General features: G+C 48.1%; 1 protein-coding gene across 1 annotated transcript in view; it reads right to left on the bottom strand.

Annotated features, from left to right (window-relative positions):
* LOC147664106 (uncharacterized) overlaps positions 1-17,135 on the bottom strand; it is a 403,410-nt gene that overhangs the window by 232,738 nt on the left and 153,537 nt on the right. The gene's annotated exons all lie outside the window — the stretch shown is intronic.

The raw sequence follows: 17,135 nt of genomic DNA, 5'->3' as shown, positions 1-17,135 counted from the left end.
CAGAACACAAGATACAAATTCATGAATTACAGTACAAATTCATGAATTACAGTACAGAAGTTAATTGCAGTTTGACCTGAGTCTAACAGCGACCCGTAAAAAGTTAATCGTATGCAAAACAGTGTCTTTAGAGAGGAGTTGTAAAAAGATAAGAGCTGGTCTCACCCGCCTAAAACCCACTTTTTTGAGAATGGGAATAATAAATACCTTTCTAGGGACAGCATAAAAACTACAAAACATTATAAAGTGCATCATTTCCTGAGGAGACTCACCGTTGCAGCCACAGGACATGAGGCACAGGCCTCTGTGGGAGGCACGAGGGTGTACCAAGAGGTAATGGAAGAGGTTGAGCCAAAACCGGGTCAATAGAAAACGATCATGGATGCTTTTAAGCCCTACAAGATAAGGTTCGGTGGTTGGTACAGTTTTTAACACAATGTACCTACGCACACTAGGCTTACACCACTCATTTCCCTCTCTATCACAGCGGCTCATTCTTAAAAAAAACTCTTTGACCAGAGAAAGGTCCCTCTTACATATGCGCTTAGGGTTAATAAATAGTTCCTACCTACCCTGGAGAGGCGAACTCTTATATAGTGGAGCCATCGGATGCTTGAGACATGGTCAAGTGAAAGGCATTCCCGTAGGACGTCTTTGCTACGTGTATTTTCTTGCTCAGCCCAAATATTAAGCCACAAATCCAGGTAACGGAAAGCCAGTAAATCTGAGAGGAAAGGCATCCCCAATTCTTCATGCACGACATAAAACGGGCTGCTTTGTGGGACGGAAAAGGCCCATCACAGGAAAGAGTTTTCAGCACTTTGCACTGCCCCTACCCCAATGTGCCCCAATATCTCACGCCCATAGCTAACCTTTGAGATATTTTTGGCTTCATATATCTTCAAAAGAGCCCCTATTGGCTTCCCTCGGACTCGGTTGGCAAAGTTAAAAACAGCTGCAAAAGCTTTCCCTAGATTCCCTTTCTTCCAAGTAAGCAAAGGGCGCCAACTGAGGGAATCGTCAAACACAACTCCCAAATAGGAGAAAACATTGGTCTTCAGCGTTGATGAAAGTCCGAGTTTAAAAGTGAACTGCTTAGCTTTACGATCTTCCACCTGCATAATGAACGACTTGGCATGATTAAACGAAAGGTCCAAGTCCTCCATAAAAAGGGCAAAATAATTCAGAAGAAGTTGTAGGCCCCTAGCTTCCCTCCTATAGGACTGGCAGGCTACGCTCGTCTACCTGGGGACGATCAGCATTTGTGGCCAAAAGGGCCTTCTCTAAGGAATTAATATATAGGTTAAAAAGAAAGGGTGCTAAAATGCACCCCTGACACACCCCTCTCTTGAAGTCAAGCTGACTGGACACTTACAGATCCTTTGAATAGCGGATAACCGATGTTGAATCACGGTGAAGATCCCTCAGAATTAAAACAATGTTACTGTCAATGCCAATGGAGGACATCAGCTGCCACAGCTTGAACCTATTGACACAGTCGAATGCTGAGAACTGGTCCATGAAGGCTAGGTATATGGGGCTGGAACTAGCCACAGTGTAATTGTTCAGAACCATGTATAGGTTTAAACACTGTTCCACAGTGGAACGACCTGATCGAAAGCCGTTTTGGATATCAGATAAAAAGTCGTTTTCATCAGCCCAGGATACAAGTGTGTCAAAAACCATGCAGCCCACCACCTTCACCACAGAGTCCAGAAGAGAAATGGGCCTATAACAGTAGGTCCTGTCCCGATCTCCCTTTTTAAATACCAGGACTATAATCGATAAAGCCCAAGAATCTGGGCGGCCAACCTGGACTGCAGCATTGCTAACAGCTGTGAGGACAGGCACCCAGGTTTCTACGTGGGAGATGTAGAGATCTGTCGGGATCCCATCTGGCGCGGGGGCCTTGTTTTTAGACAGATTTTGCGTGGTGAAAATAAGTTCTGACTTGCCTTCCACCCTTTCCTGCCCCTCAGTTGGCGGGGTTTCTGACTGGAAGATGCCCTTGAAATGATGTACCCAATCGTCCTCTGTGATATGGGCATCCAGTAAATTAGCATTATTTCCAGATAGAAATGGGCTGGTAATAATGCCCCAGAACTTTGAGCTATTACGCATTGAACTAGCCTCCACTTAATCGATCCAGGCCTCCTCCCTCAGGACAGACTTGCGAGTTGCTAGAGCAGCCTTATATGCTCTTCTTAGTCCTTTGACCGCCACTCGGTCTCGGGGCTTAACACCCAAGGCCTGTCTCAGGTTCCTGGAAGCCTGGGAGCACGCCGAGTCAAACCATTGTGGACCTGGTTGCTAACGGCCGCAACCCGGGTCCCGTGGTAACCTCCATATGACAGTAGACACGGATCCAAATGCACCCATGATGTCCGGAGAACTTGCCTCATCATCGAGACAGGTGGCAAACTCGGTGCGACACAGAGTTAAAAGGGACTCGTGGAGTAGCTCTGGGACAATACACTCCCACTTTACGCTCCTTCCCGCTTCCACCTCTTTAAGGGAGACACCAGCCCCCCGCCCACCTTGGTGTGTCTGAGTGTTAGGGTCCAGCCAGTTGAGACACAAATGGGGTTGTGGTCACTGCATTCACTCGCCTGCACTGAAAAATCGGCAACCAGAGAGTAAAAGGGGGTTCATACAAAGGTGAAATCAATAACGGTCTCACACCCTCTCCCAATAAAGGTGGGAGTAATGTCTGTTTTCCTCAGAGGCAGCTTATTTATTACAGATGTTAGATCAAATTCAAGCAAGATGGAGTTAAGCTCAACACCCTTGGGAGTATGTTCCATGTGTAAGCCTGCTTGTCGTGCACAGCCCATAGCTTCCACTCCTTACATGATGTCCCTACACAGTTATATTTCCCTCATCCGGGTGTGTAACTCCAGCGTTGAAGAAGTTACCAGAGCAGCTTGCTCCTTCCACTGGACAACAACATCACATGCAAATTGAGAGAGACATACAGTGAGGTATTGTAAGAAACTGGCTCTGTATACTGCACCAAAGTGAGGTACAGTGTGTATAGAGTCCAAGGGTCTCCAGAGGTCTGTACACTGCTCCAAAGTGAGGTACAGTGTGTATAGAGCCCAAGGGTCTCCAGAGGTAGGCGGAGGTTAAAGTTAGATAGAACCTTACTCTCTAAAGTGGTAGCTTGGACGAGCAGTAAGGCAGTATCAGAGGACAGTGTTAAGCATTTGATGTACACACTCAGTCAGCAAATGAATTCACACACTCAAGAACTGAACTCTAGGCCAATTGTTTTTGTATAAAAAAAATATACTGTTGTTTTATTTCTAGAACCAAGCAAGCCTGGTACAGGTAAGCATAAAATACTTTGCGGTAATCATTTACTTGTATGAACACAGTTCAAGTAGGCAGTAGAAATTTTACTTTGTTTGATTTACCGGGGAGCAGTAGTATGCAACACTTAGCAAATACAGTACATTGAAATGAATAGGCTTTTTCACTAAATTGCAGGTAAGTTACTTTTTGCTTTACTTTTCTTACTCAGTGCTGGATACCTAGACTCAGCACTGGTACATTTCCTAGAAACAGCTAAGTAAATACGTTTTGGTTATTCGCATGATTTTTAAAGAATATTTTCTGTTTTCAAAACTCCACACTTGGAAACTTTTTTGAGCAGTACATTGAAATGAATGGGCTTCTACAATACACTGCAGGTAAGTTACTTTTCGTGTTACTTTTCTAACTCAGTGCTGGATACCTAGACTCAGCACTGGTACATTTCCCAGAAACAGCTAAGTAATTACGTTTTGGTTATTCGCATGATTTTTAAAGAATATTTTCTGTTTTCAAAACTCCACACTTGGAAACTTTTTTGAGCAGTACATTGAAATGAATGGGCTTCTACAATACACTGCAGGTAAGTTACTTTTCGTGTTACTTTTCTAACTCAGTGCTGGATACCTAGAGTCCGTCCATCATGCCCTTTTGTATCGCTTTGTTCGCCCTAAGTTGGCAGGGTATGCTCAGACGTGAGTCCCTTGCTCACCTTGCCACTTGATTCAAGATAGCCTGGCTGATGAGGGTTATGAACCTGAAACCGGTCCCAGGATACTTGTTTCCGGTCCAGGGAAGACATGGCTTGGCAGTTCGGGCTGGACTGTTCCCATGAGGCACAGGGTCAGACTGATTTGCATATGGCCATGTCTGAACTGGGGTAGCGGAGTGAGCTAAAGAATGGTGATGGATTACATCCAGATCAGTTGACTGGGGGTGAGTGTTTAGTTTGCTCAAACGCTCCGTCCATCATCCCCTTTTATATGACGTTGTTCACCGGAGTTGGCAGGGTATGCTCAGACTTGAATCCTTTGCTCACTATGCCACTGGATTGAAGAAAGCCTGGCTGATGAGGGTTATGAACCCGAAACCGGTCCCGGGATGCTTGTTTCTGGTCCAAGGAAGACATGGCTTGGCAGTTCAGGCTGGACTGTTCCCATGAGGCTTAGGGTCAGACTGATTTGCATATGGCCATGGTGAGTGCTTTTATTGTCAACGCTCCATCCATCATTTCCTTTGGTTTTGCTTTGTTCGCCATAAGTTGGCAGGGTATGCTCAGACGTGAGTCCCTTGCTCACTTTGCCACTGGATTCAAGCAAGCCCACCTGAAGACGGCTGCAATGCCAGAAACCGGTCCTGGGCAGCTTGTTTCCGGTCCAGTCAAAGTCAAATAATTTATATAGCGCACTACATACCCAGAGGGTCTCAAGGCGCTTGAAGAAGGGTGGGGAATTTACTTGTCGAATATCCAGGTTTTAAGTTGCTTTCTGAATGCTAGGTGGTTCTGAGTGAGGCGAAGGTGACTGGGAAGTGAGTTCCAGGTTTTAGCTGCCAGGTAGGAGAAGGATCTTCCTCCCATGGTGGTTTTGTTGATGCGCGGTACAACAGCAAGGGCTTGGTTGGAGGAGCGTAGCTGGCGGGAGGGGGTGTAGAAGGAAAGTCGAGTGTTGAGGCATTCGGGTCCAAGTTTGTAAAGTGCTTTGTGTGCGTGGGTTAGGAGGCGGAATGTTATCCTCTTATTGACAAGGAGCCAGTGGAGGTTTTTCAGGTGACTAGAAATGTGGTCTTTACGCGGGATGTCTAGTATGAGTCTGGCTGATGCGTTCTGGATGCGTTGGAGTTTCTTCTGAAGTTTTGCGGTGGTACCGGCGTATAGGGTGTTTCCATAGTCCAGGTGGCTTGTAACCAGAGCGTGGGTGACCGTTTTTCTAGTTTCGGTGAGGATCCAGCGAAATGTTTTTTTGAGCATGTGAAGAACGTTGAAGCAAGATGATGAAACAGCGTTGACTTGTCTGGTCATCGAGAGTGAGGAGTCCAGGATGACGCCCAGGTTCCGTGCGTGGTCCGTCGGGATGGGTGCTTTTCCAAGGGCCTCTGGCCACCAAGAGTCATCCCAGGCGGAGGGGGAGGTACCTAAGATAAGGGCTTCTGTTTTGTTTGAATTCAGTTTCAGCCGGCTGTGCTTCATCCACTCGGCTACTTCTTTCATTCCTTCATGTAGGTTGGTTTTGGCGGTGTTAGGGTCTTTGGTGAGTGAGAGGATCAGTTGAGTGTCATCAGCGTAGGAAATGATGTTGAGGTTGTGTTGGCGTGCGATGGCCGCGAGGGGGCTCATGTATACGTTGAAGAGGGTGGGGCTGAGTGAAGATCCTTGTGGCACGCCGCAAATGACTTCAGTGGCATCTGACTTGAATGGTGGGAGGCGGACTCTCTGAGTTCTTACGGCAAGGAACGAGGTGATCCATTCCAGTGCTTTTCCTTGGATTCCGATGTTTCTGAGGCTTTGTAACAGGGTGCTATGACAGACTGTGTCGAAGGCTGCGGAGAGGTCAAGGAGGGCGCTGAGTTCGGCGTGTTTCCAGCTTTCCGGGAAGGTGGCGGAGTTGAGGGAGCAGTTGATGACGTCTCGGAGGTGTGGTGCTATGATGGAGTCTGCTTTGTTGAAGATGTGGTGAGGGCATGGGTCTGTGGGGGATCCTGAGTGGATGGAGTTCATCAGGTGGATGGTGTCCTCAGTAGAGACTGGGTTCCAGTTATTAAGGATGTTCAAGGGGGGTGAAGGTACGGCAGAAGGTTGGGTGGGTTGGTCACCGGGTTGGTTGTCGAAGCTGTTGTGGATGTCTGCGATTTTGTTGTGGAAGAACGAAGCTAGGGAGTCGCAAAGAGTTTGAGATGGAGTGATGTCATTGGAGTTGGCAGTGGGGTTGGTAAACTCTTTGACGATGTTGAATAATTCCTTGCTGTTGTGGGCGTTGTTGTCTAGTCGGTCTTTAAATGCGGCTTTCTTGGCAGTCCGGATCAGTTGATGGTGTATGCGGGTGGCGTTTTTGAAGGCGTCCCTGGTGCTGGTGTTTGGGTCTTTTTTCCAGGCCTTCTCAAGGGAGCGACAGAGTTTCTTGGATTTCTTAAGATCATCGTTGAACCAGGGGGCGTTTTTGCTGCCTAGTTTGATTTTACGTTTTTTCAAAGGTGCTAGATTGTCGGCGCTGTTGGTTAGCCATTGAGTGAGGTTAATGTTTCTTGGTTGGGGTTTGAAGAGTGGGCAGGGGGGTTTTGAAGAAGCGATGAGGAGATCTGGTCGATGGTGATTTTGTTCCAGTTTCTTTGCAGAGTAGGTTGAGGATGGTTGTGGGTTGTGGTCTTTTTGTAGACAAAGTGAACGCAGCTGTGGTCCGTCCAATGGAGAACTGTGGTGTGACTGAAGGAGATATGTTTGCTGGAGGTGAAGATAGGGTCGAGTGTGTGACCTGCGTAGTGAGTGGGGGTATTAACAAGTTGTTTGAGTCCGAGGTTGGCGAGATTGTCCAGAAGGGTGGTGGCGTTGCTGTCGTTGCTCTTTTCCAGGTGGAAATTGAGGTCTCCCAATGGAATGTAGTCCTCGGATGGGAGGGCGTGTGGGGTGATAAAGTCAGTGATATCTTCATTGAATTGTGCGCGGGGTGCTGGTGGCCTGTAGAGGAGGGTGCCTCTGAGTGTGGTATTGGGGTCGGTGTGGATCTGGAAGTGAAGGTGTTCGGCTCTAGCGAGGTGGACTTCTGAGCTGGTTGAGATGCGGATGGAATTCTTATGGACGATAGCGATGCCTCCTCCTGTTTGGTAGGTGCGGTCTTTTCGGATGATCTTGTAGCCTTCCCGGATGGCAATGGTGATGTCTGGGGCTGAGGAGGCGTTCATCCATGTTTCTGTTAGGAAGGCGACGTCCGGAGAGATGGTGTCTAGTAGATTCCAAAGGTCGATGGCATGTCTGTGGACCGAGCTGGTGTTGAGCAGGATGCATTTTTGGTGGTTGGTGTCAGATCTCTGTTTGGTGTTAGTGGATGAAGAGTTGGTCTTGGTGCCGTCATACTTGCAGGAGTTGCATGTGAAGGGTCCATGGGTGTGTCCAGGAGCGGCTTGAGCGCAGTTGGGGAGTCAGCCGGGGTTTAGGGCTAAGAGGGTGGAGGCGTCGTATGTAATGCAGGTGGGGTGGGTGGGACGGGGGCCAGAGGGTCTGGCGCTGGGCGCGGTCCAGGCGCGGATGGGTGTAGACGGGCTTACCTTTGGCGCACCTTCGGCGCGAATGGGGCGCGACCGCTGCGCGTGAACGCTGCGCGCAAAGACATATGTCATATGTGGATGGAGGTGAGGGGAGGGGCAAGGGCGGGGCAGCTGGGAGGCGGGGTCGTGGTGTGGAACTGGGCTGGGCTGGGGGTTAAACAACAAACAACAAAATGGCTGCGAGCCAAGAGTCTACCACAACAGATGAGGGCACAACCTGAGTTAGGCTAGGGAAAGGGCAATGGCGCCAGCACAATCAAGGCAAAATCGATTCCACAGTTTAAAGGCACAAGGCGAAAATTATACAACACTCTGGTACACGTGGAAATGGCAGTAGTTTATTTATTTATTTTATTTATTTAGAAGTTTTCTATAGCGCTAACAAGACCCGAAGGTAGCAGAGCGCTTTACAATAGAGGGAATGACAGGAGAACAAAATGACACAAACCCAATAAAAGCGATCAGCGAGCGACAATTTGGAATGCGGAAATGTTCGGACAGCAGGACTTCTTGGTAACAGGATTCAATGTTACCGCATGGATTCAGGGGCCGCTTGCTGATCCAGGTAACCCGCAACCAAGGGAACGGATAAGGCACAAGGATTTGAGTTGGCTCTTGAATTCTGAATAGGACGGTATAGTTCTGATGTGCGGGGGATGGCGTTCCATATTTTGGGGGCATTTCCTGAGAAAGAGCAGTCCGCAGTTCTCTTCTTTCCGGGTTTTGGTAGGATGAGCAGCAGGGAGTTGGAGCTTCTCAGGTTTCTGGCTTGGCCTGCTTTTTTGAGCTTGTTTGCCAAGTATTCCGGTTTGCCGGTGTGGAGGGCCTTGTGGGTGAGGCAGGCTGTTCTGAAGGTGCTCTGCATTTCCGCAGGGAGCCATTCGAGTTATTTGAGTGCCGGGGAGATGTGGTCAGATTTTTTGCAGTCTGTGATCATTCTCGCTGCCGCATGAAGTGTTGTTTTTAGTGGGGCCAGGTGCGATTTGGGGATGCCTGTTAGGATTGAGTTCCCATAGTCCAGTCTTGATAGAACTAGAGATTGCGTGGCTAGTTTGAGGTCCTTGTTGGGAATGTAAGGTTTGATTTTGTTCAGAAGTCTGAGGTTGAGAAATGCGCTTTTCGCCGAGTTCTTAATGTGGTTTGTCAGGGTTAGTTTGGGGTCTAGGGTGAAGCCCAGGGATTTGACGGAGTCGGCTAGCGTGAGTTTACCTTTGAGAGCATCGATCAATTTTAGCCACTCAGTAATTTGAGGATTGTCTTCTTTGTTTGAGATGAGGAGTGTTTCTGTTTTGTCGGGGTTGAGTTTCAGGTGATTCTTTGTCAGCCAATGTTGAACTTCATTTAGGACATCGTTAAGTCTGTGGATGTCTTTAAGGGAAGAGGTTTCCAGGTAAATCTGCGTGTCATACGCGTAGAGTTGTAAGTGGATGTTGGCGTTCCTGAGTAACTTGGCGAGCGGTTCCATGTAGATGTTAAAGAGCTGAGGAGAGAGCACTGATCCTTGAGGGACACCCTTGTTGACCTGCTGGGTTTCGGAGGTGAAGTTCTTCATTTTTATTATTTGCGTACGGTTATGTAAGAAGGAGGAGAACCACTTGAGAACTACCTCGCCAAGGCCGGCTCTTTCTTGAAGGGTCAAGATGAGGAGCTTGTGGTCCACCGTGTCGAACGCTGCGGAGAGATCAAGGAGTATGAGGAGGTAGCAATTGTCTGCGTCAAGAGAACCATGAATGTCGTCTATGATGTTCAGCATCGCGGTTTCTGTGCTGCGGCCTTGTCTGAAGCCGGATTTGAGGGGGTCCAGGAGATTGATGTGGTCCAGATGTTGCGTTAGTTGCAGGAGTACGCAGTGTTCAAGTGTTTTCGAAAGCAAAGGGAGGTTGGATATCGGTCTGAAATTGTTCAAGTCAGTTGAGTCGAGACCGGGTTTTTTCAGCAGAGGAGTGACTTGCCCTATTTTTAGACAATCAGGGACCACTCCGCTTTGTAAGGAGCTGTTTATGATTCTTCCCCAGATGGGCGCTAGGGTAAGCTTCATTTTTTTGATTAAAGAGGGGGGAATGGGGTCTGAGACGTGTGCTGATGGTTTGGAGGTCGAGATCAGAGAGATTATCTCAGTTTCCTGGACGGGGCGAAAGCTTAGCCAGGGGGAAGGAAAGGAGTCGGATGGGATTGCCAATGGGAAGGCCGGGTTGCTCTTCTGGAGGTGCGGGTTGTTGATGTCTAGAGACAGTTCGATTTTTAAGACCTTATCGTTGAAGAAGTTGGCAAAGTTATCACAGAGTTCTTTGGATGCCTGCAGGGATGAGGGCCAGGGCTTGGATGTTTGTTGTCTGATTATGTTGAAGAGCTCTTTGGGTCTGTTTTTGGATTTGACCAGTGCCTCGCGGAAGAAGCTGGATTTTTTGTTTTTGATATGGTTATTGTACTTCCTGCGGGCAGATTTTAGTTGGAGGCGGAGAATGGCGGTTGGGTTGTTTCTCCACTTTCTTTCTTTGGCTCTCAAGTTTCTTCTTTCTGCGTTGAGGTCCGCAGTGAACCAGGTTCTAGATGGAGTGGCTCGGCTTCTTTTGAGCTTTAGAGGAGCTAGATTGTCGAGTATGGAGACTAACCCCGCGTTGTAGTGGTCGACGAGATCATTGGTCGAGAGGTGCAGTGTGTTATTTGGAAGAAGTGAACTTAGCTGACCTTCCAGGATATCTTGGGGTACTTGGGAGAGGTTTCTCGACCATTTGGGGGGTCTTGCGGAGGTTTAAGTGAGATGATGGGGTGATTGATATGAAATAGGATCATGTGGTGATCTGACCAGTCAACGGGTAGTATGTGGTTGACCGTGATAGAATTCTTTTGGGCAATGATGGCATCCAGTGTGGCTCCTTTGTAATGAGTCTCCTCGGTACAGTGTTGGATGAGGTTGTTATCATAAAGGAGGCTAGATAGCGATCTGATTAGAGGGTTATGGGTCTCATTCCAACGGAGGTTCAGATCACCAAGAATTAAGATTTTGGAATCGCCAAGTTCGTCTTGAGCAATCAGGTTTGATAGTTGTTCTCCAAACTCATTATTTCTGCCCGGGGGGTGATAGAGTAGGTGGCACAGTAGAGAGTCGTTGTATTTTGTCTTGATGACGGTGGATAGACATTCAAACGAGTTGTACTCGAAGGAGGAGGTTTCTGTGATGCTCCAGCTATCCTTGTGGATGATAGCGATCCCACCTCCTCGTTGTTTAATCCTGTCTTTGGAGATGAGGGAGAAACCGGGTGGAACCAGCATGTCTAGGCAGGGAGGGGATGTCTTATTAAGCCAGGTCTCCGTGAGGAACGCAACGTCAATGTCATCTGTGAGGATGGCTTCAGCTAAGTCTGTTGCATGTAGTGAGGCCGATCTGCAATTGATTAGGAGGCAGTTGGTGAATTTCTCTTGATTGCTGGTGGTTCTATCTTTAGTCTCTCTGGGTATAGCGGTGAGGACTGGTAATCTCTGTGGTTTGACGATGGGTAGGACTTTCCGGTGACCTGTGATAACTTGGATTTTGGATTTAGGTGAAGCAGCAATGGGGGAGTCGTAGGTGGCGGCTAGTAAGGCTGCTTCCCTGTCTGACATGGGAGCTTCCGATCTAAGCGGCCTGGATGTTAGGTGTTTTGAGCCCGCTGGAGTGGGAGAAGAAATGGAGAACAAGGGTCTGGTGCAGGGGGCTCTTGTTGTTTTGGGTTTTTTTAATCGGAACCCTGGACCTTGGGGAGGGGATCGAAAGGCTGGGCACTGAGGGCTTTTAAGGGCCCTTGGGAGATGATGGTATTGGCGTGGAGGGGGGTCTGGGGAGAGGGACTATGGGGGTTACAGACTATACCAAGGTTAGAGAGGATTTCTGATAAACCTTGGGTGAAAGTGTCGACCTGGTTTTCCAGGGCTGCGAGCCGTTTTGTTATGGACTCAAGGGAGGGGATGTGGGCATCCGGAGTGGGGCCGAGTGTGGTAGGGTTCGCGAGGGAGGGTTGGGCGATAGGGGTCAGGGAGAAGGACGGAGGGGGATTCAGGGGGGGGCCGGGAGGAGGATTAGACAAAGGGGAGGTAGGGAGGAGGACAGGAGGAGGTTTGGGCATGGGTGGTTTGAGAATTGTAGGGAGATTCGCGGGGATGAGGCTCGTTGGCTGAAGGCCGCCTGTTGGCGTGGGGGTGATTGTCGTAGGAGGCTGTCGGAGACTGAGGCTGGGGGAGGTGAGGTAGTTGGAGGAAAGGGTAGAGGGAGGGGATTGAGTGTCCTGCTGATGTTGGGTGGCTGTGTGTGGGGGGTGAGGTATGGCTGGGTGGGGGGGGGGCCTGTCGGGCTGAATAAGGATCGCAGAAGGTCGTATTGAGGTCTTCTCTGTTAGTTGTGGTCTTGGTCGGAGGCGGCGTTGGGGCGAGGTTAGAGGGGGTTGGGAGGGCTGACCTAAGTGCGGGAAATATGGAGTCGAAAGCTTCCAGGTTCTCGTTGTTGGCTTGGATGACGACCGTGCCATTGGTGAAGATGGTCACAGTTATATAGCCTCTACCAGCTGATCTGAACGGGAGAATCGTGAGAAGTGCGAGCAGAGCGCTACTTCAGTCAACAGACATGCACAAAGTAAAGCGTCAGTAGTGCTATCAGAGCGGGAGCCAAGTTGACTCTGCAGTAGTGCGAGCAGCTGAGATGTGAGCAGAGCGGGCACAAGAGCGCTACTTCAGTTAAACAATCACGTGTATAGTAAAGCGGCAGTGGTGCGAGCAGAGCGGGAGCCAGAATAAAGCAGCACTAATGCGAGCAGCTGAGATGTGAGCCGAGCGGGCACAAATTAGGTCTGCAGTGATGCGAGCGCTAATAAATTAGATTTCAGCAACAATACCAGCTTCTGGGTCTGGGACAGGTCAGGGAGCAGCGTTGGGAGCGACCGCTTCTGGCGAATCCAGGACGGTCACAGCGTTAGTGCACGACGGTAGAGCCTGACTATCAGTGGAAGGGCGAGGCAGCTGGGAGGCGGGGTCGTGGTGGGGAACTGGGCTGGGCTGGGGGTTAAACAACAAACAACAAAATGGCGGCGAGCCAAGAGTCTACCACAACAGATGAGGGCACAACCTGAGTTAGGCTAGGGAAAGGGCAATGGCGCCAGCACAATCAAGGCAAAATCGATTCCACAGTTTAAAGGCACAAGGCGAAAATTATACAACACTCTGGTACACGTGGAAATGGCAGTAGTGCGAGCAGAGCGCTACTTCAGTCAACAGTCATGCACAAAGTAAAGCGTCAGTAGTGCTATCAGAGCGGGAGCCAAGTTGACTCTGCAGTAATGCGAGCAGCTGAGATGTGAGCAGAGCGGGCACAAGAGCGCTACTTCAGTTAAACAATCACATGTATAGTAAAGCGGCAGTGGTGCGAGCAGAGCGGGAGCCAGAATAAAGCAGCACTAATGCGAGAAGCTGAGATGTGAGCCGAGCGGGCACAAATTAGGTCTGCAGTGATGCGAGCGCTAATAAATTAGATTTCAGCAACAATACCAGCTTCTGGGTCTGGGACAGGTCAGGGAGCAGCGATGGGAGCGACCGCTTCTGGCGAATGCAGGACGTTGCAGGAGGGCATGGCTTGGTAGTTCGGGCTGGACTGTTCCCATGAGGCACAGGGTCAGACTGATTTGCATATGGCCATGTCTGAACTGGGGTGGCAGAGTGGGATAAAGAATGGTGATGGATTAAACCCAGATCAGTTGACTGGGGGTGAGTGCTTGTATTGTCAACGCTCCGTCCATCATTTTCTTTGGTTTTGCCCCATCTTTGATGAAAGCCCGATGTCCCGGAGGAAGATTCTGAGGAACTGGAAATCGTGTCTGAAGCCGACAACTCCGACTCAGACCACCCCATCCCTCCAGATCAACAAGTGAGTACCACTGCTGCAACCCCAACCCCATCTGCAAAAAAGAAGGCCCTGGTCAAGACTTTGCCTGTTGGCCCCAGCCATGACCCAAAACAATGTTCAGAAGCCCCGCCCCCGGGCTCGGCTACAAAGACAAAGGACAAGCCTTCAGGTAGCTCGTGATCGAGCAAGCCGCATGTAAGTGTCCCACAGGCCCCATCGGCACCGAAGTCTGGAGCACAGCCTACTCCCAGAAATAAATCAGCATCGACCACCCCGGCACCGAAAGAAAAGGCATCTGATCCGAAACCAACACATTCTGAACCGAAAAAGACTTCCGCCTCCACATCGAAGCCGAAGGATCCAAAAACACCTACAAAGGCTCCGGAGCAGAAATCCAAACCTCGCTTGGACCCGAAAAGATCGGCACCGAAAGAGTCAACCGAATAGGAAGAACTTTTTCGACCGGATCCTATCGATCTGAATAAAAAAACACTCCACCATAGACCCTAAAACCGGACATGTGTCTACTGTTCCACACGAGGAGAAAACTGGATACACCAGGCATTCCTGCAGTGCCTGTTAAGAAAAAAAACTGTGCTACTAAACCCATACAACCCTCTTCTCCTGTTCTTCCTACCAATCCTATCTCTCCTCCACACTCTCCTATACTTCCACCAAACTCACCATTACCACAGGTCGATGATGATTTAGGGGATGTGGGAGGCAACAATGACCCTTTTACAGACCCTGATACCAACACAGACGTACCACAGGATGACTGGGACGATTATGACGACCCGGTCGACCCTCCAGACCGCCCTGATCCCCAGGCATACCCAACAGGCATACTCAACAAAGCCATCTACCCCAGAAGACAATATTGGTTGAAGTCAGTTGGTAAATAGGGCAGCTACAAACCATGGTGTTTCAATGCATTCAGACACTTTTGAGCAGTCACTGAAGACTGTACAAACCCTGCGAGTGTTCAAAGGTGTCATTAAACATGCCCCTGACATATTTAAAGACCCTGTAAGGGCTAGAATTCTCAATGTGAGAATTGACAAAAAATATAAATCTCCTCTCAATGATCCCGCCTACATCAAAAGTCAACTCCCTTAAGATTCCCTGGTGGTAGCTAATGCTAGAAAACGGGCTAATTCTCAGACCTCTGGTGAGGCACCACCTCCGGCAAGAAGTATAAATTATTAGATGCTTCCGGCAAACGAGTTGCTGCTCAAGCAGCTAATCACTGGCGGATAGCCAACACACAAGCATTACTTGCTAGGTATGATAGGGCTCACTATGACCAACTGGAAACCCTATTGCAAAATTTACCAGATCAATACAAGAACAACGCCAATGATCTCATCCAAGAGGGTAAATTAATTACCAATGCATCAATCAAGTGTGCCCTTGATGCAGCAGACACCGCTTCTAGGGCCATTAACACTACCATGTTACTCAGACAACATGCTTGGTTGCACATTTCTGGCTTCAAACCGGAGGTACAAACAACTATCCTCAACCAGCTGTTCAATCAGCAACAACTTATTGGACCGGCTGTAGACACCACTCTGGACAAAATAAAAAAGGACACGGAGCCTGCTAAATCCATGGGAACATAACAGTCTCCATCCACACGTGGTTCCTTTCGCCGCTCTTTCTACAGAGGATAATCCAAGAACATTGGTACAGACACTACTTCCTCTTCATACAAAAACACCACACAAACATCTACCAGTAGGGGATATTTTAGAGGTGGATACTGGGAAAGTAACAACAAAGGGAGAGGTTGAGGTAACAACAACACTTGCACCTCCCCCGCTAGTAAGCAGTGACTTCCCTCCAGCCCATTCCACTCCGGTCGGAGGGAGACTTATTATGCCATTTGATCAGTAAAATCTGTGTAGTCTCCAAATAGAACAAACACTACAAAACTTTTAAAAACAGAGATAACAATGCATTTCTGAGTACCTCAATCAGTATTTTTTTTAATCATCAAACAAGTAGCAGCATTCACTTTTTGTAAATGAAATCCGCATGTCTGTCTTTCAGTGTAGCAAACTTATCAATTACTTTCAGGTTGAAGTCCGGTATTTTTTAAACCAGCTTGCTCTCTACAGAGAGCATCGCCAAAGCATTAAGTCTTTCCTCAAGCATGGTGTTCCTGAGGAATGTCTTTATTCGCTTTAAGGCTGAAAAACATCGTTCAGCTTCTACTGCGGTCATAGGCGTCGTAATCACAATTTTTATTAAAGTCACTGTCTGTTAGTGAGTTTTCCATATGGAGTTTATGAATTAAACTCAGCAAAGTCAAGGCGCTTGTGGCCTTCCGGTACACAGGCATTCCGTAGAGTACACTTAACTTAGTCCTCAGCTGCTCTTTTTTGAGCATAGGATATGCTTCCACAGCCTGATTCAGAGCACCCTCAGGGAAGGATTCATCATATTGTGCAAACTCTTTACTTTGCAATAAAGTGGCACTCACCAAATGTTTTGTGAATGAAAAACGTTCTTGTGCCTGCACAATTACAATGTCACATATCTCCTTTCCAATTTGAACCAGAGAGGTGATGTTTTGCCTGCGGCTTGCAAAAATAGAATGCTCCGGCAGTTTGCTCTCTAAATCGTCAACCCCATCTCTCACTTTCTTTATCTTTTGTACAAATGTCTTTTCGTTGTAACTGATCGTATAACGCATCAAAATGACGCATTATGTCATGAAATAAAAACAGTAAGAACTGAAACTCTTTGTCTTGTAGTGTTCTAATAAAGCCATGGGCTTCATTCTGACTTGTGTGATCAAAGTCTGTCTGGATCCTATGGCGACAAAACATTTCTCAAGGTCCTTCCTATGTTCAAAGATTAAGTTGACTGTACGAATGTGAAAGTACCAACGAGTTGAGGATCCCCTCGGAACACTTTTGTCCACAATCTCATGAAGGGCTTCTGTTCTTTTGGGGGAACGTGTGAAGAATACTGCTATGCCTCCGATATCCTGAAAGAAAACTCGTGTCTATCTGATCTTTGATACCGACTGTTGCATAATAAGATTGAGTTGGTGGGCGTAACAGTGCACAAAATGAGCATTAGGGTACACATCTCGAATTCGTTTCTGTACTCCGCCAAGGCTTCCACTCATTATGGACGCACCATCATAGCTTTGTGCGATAAGTTTTTGTTTTTGAGGCAGGTCTGGGAAAATTAAGTCCAGTTGACACAGTACAGCTTCAGTGACGGTTGCTGCACTAGAGTCTCTTAAATGTGTGAAACCATAGAACCTCTTCACAACGTTTCTGTCACTATCAAGGTACAGAAACACTAACACGGACTGTGTTTTAGTGGCCACATCAGTGGTGTCATCAGCCTGAATAGCCACAAAGTCTGTGTTTCGCAACTCTTGCACAATATGGCTTTTTATAATTTCGAGCATACAGTCAAGGAGTTCATTTTGTATTGTATTAGAGGTGCCCTTTTTGACTGTAGCACGTGCTAAATGTGTTTCCAATCCTTGTCTATGGTTGACATTAAATCCACTAGGCCTCGGAAGATCCCAGGTTTTGAGGAAGTTTCTGATTCGTCATGGCCTCGCAATGCCAGTTCGAAAGCACCACAGAAATGAATGCAATCAATGATCTTGGATAGATTTTGTCTGTTCTTATCAACAGCTTCATTGTGTTTTTGAATGGATTTGCGA

The sequence above is a fragment of the Lissotriton vulgaris genome, unplaced genomic scaffold, assembly GCF_964263255.1.
Source record: "Lissotriton vulgaris unplaced genomic scaffold, aLisVul1.2 SCAFFOLD_1785, whole genome shotgun sequence".
NCBI lineage: Eukaryota > Metazoa > Chordata > Amphibia > Caudata > Salamandridae > Lissotriton > Lissotriton vulgaris.
This window is presented reverse-complemented; position numbering and strand designations above follow the sequence as displayed.